Genomic DNA, 8,288 nt, shown 5'->3' with positions numbered 1-8,288 from the left:
CTTCCTCCTGGGAGTGAGGTTTTTTCAACTTAGGCTATGATTGACGTAAGTTTGGAACATTGATTTGTGGACGTTGTGACCCAACTTCTCGTTGAAGAATTGGATAAGTAGATCCGTATGAATTTACCTAATGCTTTTATGGTGAAAAGTTGGGAGCGCAAAAAGGTTGCTGTAGACACCCCATTTTTGACCGTCCTCAAGACTTGGACGTCATCATTTGAACACTCGATGATCATCCATGTTCGTGTTCGTTTTGAGTTCCCGAAGGTCTCGGCAGCATGCCTTGCCTTAAGATCTCTCAACTTGTCTGTTTTGTTCTTGGTTGTTGGCCAAGGACTTGTGCTTTTGCTTCTGAGGGAAAATGGTGGCTTGTTGGCCATCCCTACAACCCATCGGCCAAGGCCTTGTGCCATCGACCTTGTTTCCTTGCCATCAGCCATAAATGTTGGCCGATCGGCACTCCTTTTGGTCGATCAACACTCTTTTTGGTCGATCGGCCATATTTCTTTGCCGAAACCTTTCCATCTGTTTTTGCAGATATTTTTGTGCCAGCCGTGGCAGCTAGCGAGCACAATTCTCATCCTCTATACACGTGTATGGAGCGATTGAATCAAGACTCAAGCTTGTTCAACAAGCTTGAGAATTGATTTTCTATAAGAAGGAAGACCCCTCTCCCTTTCCAGAGGTTCTGAGAATTTGATATAGAAGTTATATATCTCTATATATATATATATATATTACCTCTCTCTCTCTATTTGCTCTTGTTTGTGCTCAAAAGTGTAAATTCTTCACACTATTGCACACAAACACCTACTAGAACACCATTCTTTTGTTGCTGAGGTACTTAGGAGTTGGTGTTAGTGTTTTTGGGTTGGCTTGAACTCAGAAAAGCTACTGGAGTTGTGTTCTTGAAGGTGTTCTTCAAGGGTGAGTCAACTAACCTTTTAATCCCTTGTTTTGGCTTAAGCTTCTAGACCTATTTTCATGCTGATTTAAGCTTAACTTTCTACTGTAAAAAGTTTTGATTTTTCATGCTCGTAATGTTTGTTTAAGGTCACTTTTGTGTTGGGGGTAGTCTACCCCCTCTTAGGCCTTGTTTGGCCTTGTTTTGAACCATCCTTTTAAGCTATTGGGGCCACCTTGTTTGGGCCTTCTCACCATTGAAATCCAAAGGATTTTCAGTGGTGGAAAGGAAGTTTTGAGGTCCCAAATAGAAGAGGGTCATCCCCTGTCCTTGTGTCTTGTATGCAAGTATAAATGGCTTACAATAGTAGCATATTTGCTTAGCATGTTTTGGTTCCATTTCAACAACTTTTTGGTGTTATTTTAGCATGCTTCAACTCTGTTTTAAGTTGGTTTGATAGCATCTTGCATGCTTCACATACTTGTAGAACAATCTTGAATGCTAGCATAACATACATCATGTGTTTGGACCATCATTCTTGCAAGTTTTTGGCTCAACTCAAAGAAGCTTTTAGCCTTGTTTTACCATGCTTAAGCTCTGATTTGTGTTGTCTTGATCATATATGACATGCTTGGACTATTCTCCACTAGCATGCATTGCTTAGACTATTCTCATGATTTGGCATCATTCAAAATGTTATTTCAGTGCATGTTTCATGGTCATACACTTGCCTTTGTTATTCTTTCAATGCTCGGGAAGAGTTGGTGTTTTATGCCTTAAGAGTGGGTCATTGTGCATGCCTCTATGCTTAGGCCTTTGGGCTATCATTTCAATGTATTTTTGGTCTTGTTTTACCATGATGCATCTCTGATTTTTGTTGTCAAAGTCATGCCATGTTTGGTTTTGATAGGTGTAGTGCAATCCCCCTTGTTGGCCTTACTTGCATCATGCCTTATGCCTTTCATGTTGACTTGTTTTGGCATTGGTCCATGCATGTTTTAGACTCACTTTGGTATGCTTTAGGACTGTTTTGGTTGTCCTTGGCCCTTTGGGGCTTGATTCATGTGGCCTTAGTACAAGCTCCTTGGCTAGCCTTAAGCCTTAAGCTTTCTTGCATGCTATGCTTGACTTGTTTGAGTGGCTTAGCACCATTCCATGCATGATTTCAGAGCTTATAGTGTGGTCATACACTCGCATGTGTCGCTCTTCGAGCATCTTTGAGATTTGTGTTCTTATGCTTAATTGATAGGCCAATTGACATGTGTGCTTGCCTTGCATTTCATGTCATCAATTCATCATTTTGGCCACTGATTTGGTCATGATCGCGGTCTGTCCATTTTGGTATAAGTCCATCTTTGCATGTTGTTGCATGCTTGTTAGATTGCATGTTGTCGCATGCTTGTTCTATTTTGTTGTTATTGCATGCTTGGTACATTGCAAGTTTGCATGTTTAAGTTGCATTGCATTTTGCATGCTTGGTACATTGCATGTTTGCATGTTTAAGTTGCATTGCATTTTGCATGCTTGGTACATTGCATGTTTGCATGTTTAAGTTGCATTACATTTTGCATGCTTGGTACATTGCATGTTTGCATGTTTAAGCTGCATTGCATTTTTACATAATGTATATTGCATGTTTGCATGTTTAGGTTGCATGACATTGTTGCATATTTATTACATTGCATTTGGCATGCATATGTTGCATTGTATAGTATCTCCATGTTGCATGCATTGCATTGTGTTTGGTTTGGGTGTTAAGCCAAACACGAGGAACGAGGGACGTTTCATACTTGAAGTGATGAAACATGCCTCAATCCTCGGTCGCCGACACTCTTGATCCAACATGATGGAGTTTAAGGCATTTACGTGTTTTTGTGCATTTCATCCATATTGATTTGTGCAACTTGGCTCTTTTGGCCATCATGCATCGTAATGCGTGATTGATGGCTCGAGAGTCGAGCACTACACTCATTTGAGCTTCAAACATGATAAGGAGTGTAGTTGCACAACATTTTCTTACAAATGTATTGACATGCCTCTATTTGTACTCTGCTATAACAAAAGGAGCAGTTTGCAAAAAGAAATGGCCGATCGGCTATTTGGTGTGCCGATCGGCTAACAATATTTGGCCGATAGAATCAAAAGTGGTCGATGACCCTTATCCCTTGGCCGATGACCATACTATTTGGCCGATGACCTCTCAGAATATCCATGAGGTGGATCAGAAATGCTTTGGAGATTTTGTATAGCTTTCAGAAGTCTAAAATAGTGCAAACAGAGGCAACATGAGACATGGCAACGAATTTCCGAGCGAGGCGATCGAGCATGCATCATTCATCATTCCAAGGCAGAGCTGTGGCAGCTCAATTCAGCTTCTTTCCTTCCTTACTTAGTTGGTTTTGTAACTTAATTAATTGGCTTAATTAGTTAAACGTGTTGTAATAATTAGCTTAGTGTTAGCTAGTTATTCAATTTGATTATGTAATAACTAGTCTAATTAGATTATTAGATTAGTTGAATAGCTTAGCGTAGCTAGCTTGTATTATTCATTCGGACCCTCCGTCGAGAGGGCGAATTTTGTAATAAGTGTGTGTGAGTGTGTGAATGTCTTCCAACCCCACGTCTTTCTCCCTTTTACTTAATTGCTTATGATGGTTAGTTATAGGGCATGTTTCAATTAGTATCCTTATGTTATGTATGTTTGCATTCATCTATCTTGCATGCACCGGGCTCGGCGCATCATACTAACCGCATTGTATTTAAAATAGTTACTTGAATACGTGTTCAATAGCATGTTATCAAGTTGCATTTCATATGCCATCTTAGAATAGTCGAGCCTATTTTAGTTGCATTTTTGCATGCGTTGCATTAGGCATCTTAACATAGCTAGGATCATGCATTGATTACTAACTAGTTATTGTTTTGGCTCGGAGTACACTGTAAGTGTTTGTGCTTTAGCATCCCTGCATGTGTGTTATTGATTGCCATGTTCAGCATGCTTGCCATGAGGCTATTTGCTTAAATGATATAACTGCCTGAATGCTTGTGGGTGAAGGTTGGATTACTTGAATTGGAACAATTCATCGAAATGCGAGTTTTAAGCCCACTTGATGGTGGCAAATCATGTTTTCCTAAGCCCACTTGAGGGTGGCAAATCATGTTTTCCTAAGCCCACTTGAGGTTGGCAAAATCCACGTCTTAGCCTACTTGCGAGTAGCACCTTCAAACCATTTTCAAATAAACGAACATAAGATGTTTTGTTCTAACTTAGGCGATCTAGTCTATACTTGTATACTGTGCGCATCACGTAGTAAGCTAGCTAATAAATCGGAATAAGAACGCATGTGTTTTCAAAAACAAGATATCATGTTAGTAAAGGTCGATCATTTGATCGGGCGAGCGGGGGTGCTTATTGCATGACCTTCCCCTCTCGTACCCAAGTTCCCGAGCCGAGGCAACTTTGGTGATGACGGACACGTGGCCTTAGGCATGAGTCAGGGTTTCCTAAATTTTTCCCAAAATAAAATATTTAGGTGGTGACTCTGTATCTGGCAAAGCAGTTCATGTTTGGCACATCTTTATTAAAATCAGTTTTCCAAAATGATTTGCCAGATTTGGACTCTTTGGTGAATTATCGATCTCGCATTGCACTTTGTGAGATTAGATTCAGAACCGTGACATTGAGTCCAAACTGTAGTAGCTAATGAACAAAACGGATTTCACTTCATTTCGCGCGTGGAGCCAGGACGTTCAGGCACGTCTACAGTTTTTGGCGACTCTGCTGGGGATTTAGAGAACTTGACTCGAACTCATGATATCTTGTTTTGATTACACTTATGTGTTTCTTTGCATTGCATTTGTATTGGTGCGCCTAGGACACCGTGTTTGCCGTATGTTATTCCTGAACGGTTTGCCAGAGGCCCGCTTTGAGGAGCGTGCTATAAGGCTGACCGGTTGCGGGCTCTGCCACGACGTGAACACAAACCTCGATTTTTACTTGGGTACCCTTTTGACCATTCGACCTAGTTCATATCGGAAACTGTAGTGACTATTCCAAACTAGGACAGGTTGCTTACCCGGTTGTAGGTTGTTTGAAACCGCTGTGTGCATAGTGAAACCCTAGCTCCTGACAAAATAGGACAAGGAAACCTTACCTGTAACAACCCGACCCTCTTATATGCATTCTGATATACTTTCAGTCTCTTATTGTGTGCATTTATCTGGGTAAGGTGAAATTCTACATGAAATTAGGTTTAACTGCGTGAATTATCTGATTATGGATCTCTATCTATCAACTATGAGAGAGATCTATTATAATTGTAATGTTTGGATCAGGAATTGAAGGCCTTGGAAACTTAATAACCTGAAATTGATTATATATCTGAGATCGGCATGATTTTTAGATCGTGATATGACTTACTGTGAAATTTTGATTTGGAGTGATTAAACTAATTAAATTTTGTCTTATGCAACACATAGATATATATATATATATATATATATCCTTAACCCTTGATTTAGAAAAGGTGAAGGCATAATATATCTCCTGAGAGAGGGTTAGAGAGGAAGAGGGATAGTTCAACAGGGAAGAAGTTTGAGGGATTGAGAGGGTTTAGAGAAAAGTTCAAGCTCAAGGTATGTATAATTCACCTCAATTAGCCTTCTCCTTAAATATGTGTAAGAATCCCCTTTTATTTGTGAGGATTAAGATTGGTGGTTGAATTTTGTGGATGATAATTACTCAATTGGAAGTTGTACTTGTTACTTACTTGTTTTGAGAATTCATTTGAGTTGTATGATGAGGACTTACACTCTAACCTTTGGATTTCACGTTGGATCCACATGTTTGTATATATATACATATTGTTTATAAGTTGTGTACAACCACACATAAGAGTATTAAATTATTTGTGTGCAATTGAAGAAATTAAAGACTTAAATGACTTTGTGATTCATGTTTATGGTGATATTATATCATCAAAATGATTTAAATTCCTCTCTATTACACTTTGTGTTGAGTTGAGCTAACTGGGAATGTGTTTTGCTTCAGATTGCACCAAACAGAGCAGATCGTCGCACGTGCGGGGCTCACAGCTGCACGTGCAGAAAACAGGGGATTTTGGGAGTTGGCTACTGGAAAAAAGGCACGTGCAAGGCTTCACTGCCGCACGTGCGGGGCTCACAGCCACACGTGCGGCCCATGTTGGAAATTTCTGTCTGCTCTGTTTCGTCTGTTTAACCCTCTGGTGTTATTAAAATCTGTATTCGATGCCTTTTCAATGTTTGTAAATTCATTTGAAGCGAAACGAAACGGATATTGTTTAAATCGAAAAACGTATTTATGTCTGAACTGCGCGTGTGTGCAGGTCACGCTCCGGGAGGAACCATCGCTCTGCCACAGCACAGTGAGTAATAGTAACGTATTAATATGCTATGCTTACGCCTTGTACTTATGATTTATAAATGATTGTCAAGAATGATCTATTCTAATAATATTGTGGTCTGACGAAATTACTGAACATGATAAAACGATGACGTTCACAGGGATCTAAAGTCATTTTGTATAAAGTGGGCCCAAGGCCGTTATGATATGAATTGCTCTATCCTATTAATGCAGTAATGTATTTGCCTTCTATTAATTGTTATTATTAACGTTCTGTTATTTATGAGACAATTATGTCAATTTGTAATAAACTATGGAAACCTATGTGCACTAGTGAGTAATAGTACTGCATGGTACATTTGGGTTACTGTTAATAGTAATATTAACATTCTACTCTCCGTAAGTAAATTACGTCATTTCTTAATGAATAAAGGGAATTTATGTTCATTCTTGAATAACGACTTCAGGTGTAAATATGAGAGCATACCGTTTTGCTACTAAGGGGCCTGAGGCCGTTCAGTTATAAGTCATCGAGTATGGATATCTCCGAAGAATCAGAATAATGGGAAAAGCTAAGTGTATTCGTATGAATCTGAAATAAGTCTATTGTGTTACATATGGACCCGAGGTCGTTCAGAACCTACGATATGAATGCAAAGGTTTAACATTATTATGTGCTCTCTGTAATAGCTACCATTCTTATTCTGTTATACGCGAGACAACTGTGTTAACCTGTAACTAAGCCATGAAGAATAAGAATAATGGGAAAAGCTAAGTGTATCCGTATGAATCTGAAATAAGTCTGTTGTGTTACATATGGACTCGAGGTCGTTCAGAACCTACGATATGAATGCAAAGGTTTAACATTATTATGTGCTCTCTGTAATAGCTACCATTCTTATTCTGTTATACGCGAGACAACTGTGTTAACCTGTAACTAAACCATGAGAAACTTATGTGCACTGTTGTATAATGATATTCTTAGGAAACTGAGATTATTTTGTTTCTGTTATCCGTTCCGGTTATGCTATGTTACGACATCATACGGATTGTTCGATCTTTAAGACCTACTGATTTCTGGTATGGAACAAAGTGCTGTACGGAACTAAGTGCTGCAATGCGAGTCACCTCTAGAATTCGTACGAGACACCTCTTGAGTCCATACATATATGAACTGGGCTTAAAGCCAATCTGGGCCTATGGCCATTCTGTATGATCTGTTAGGCCAGAGGCCATTCTGTATGATCTGTTAGGCCAAAGGCCATTCTATATGATCTGTTAGGCCTGAGGCCAATCTGTATTTTCTGGTATGAAACAAAGTGCTGTACGGAATTAAGTGCTATAGTATGAATCACCTCTAGAATCCATACAAGACACCTCTTGGGTTCATACATGCATGAACAAGGCTGAGGTCGTTCTGCATTCTAGGCTTAATGCCACTCTGTTTAAGGGCTTAATGCCACTCTGTTTAAGGGGTTAATGCCACTCTGTTTAAGGGGTTAATGCCACTCTGTTCAAGGGCTTAAAGCCATTCAGTTTAAAGACTGGGCCTATGGCCGTTCTGAGAACAATTACAGGATAAGTTTAACTATAAGTTCTCTGCCTTTACATATCTTGTGATTCAAGTTAATCATTGGATTATTTATGTACTATTATTCATTGAGCTTCGCTCACTTTGTGTTATGTCTGTTCCGTAGGTAAGCAATTTGGAGGTCAGACTAAACCCCTGATGCTCACCTTTCCTTGTCAACCTCAGTGTGTCCAGGCACCCCGATAAAGCCCTTGCATTTTTATGAAGTTTTGTTAAGATGTTGGCTCATACTTTAATTCTCTATCTAAGGTTTAATGTACATAACTTCCCTAACTCCAATGTTTTTGTTACACCCAACCATGGGGCTGGGTCTGTATATGTGTATGTATATCACCGATGCTAAGGTACATGTTTCTGTATATTATTTATCTGTTATGATGTTTGTGATCCTAGCATAATAGTAGTGGCTC

This window comes from Camellia sinensis, chromosome 7, assembly GCF_055761805.1.
Source record: "Camellia sinensis isolate YWXY chromosome 7, ASM5576180v1, whole genome shotgun sequence".
Classification (NCBI taxonomy): domain Eukaryota; kingdom Viridiplantae; phylum Streptophyta; class Magnoliopsida; order Ericales; family Theaceae; genus Camellia; species Camellia sinensis.
This window is presented reverse-complemented; position numbering follows the sequence as displayed.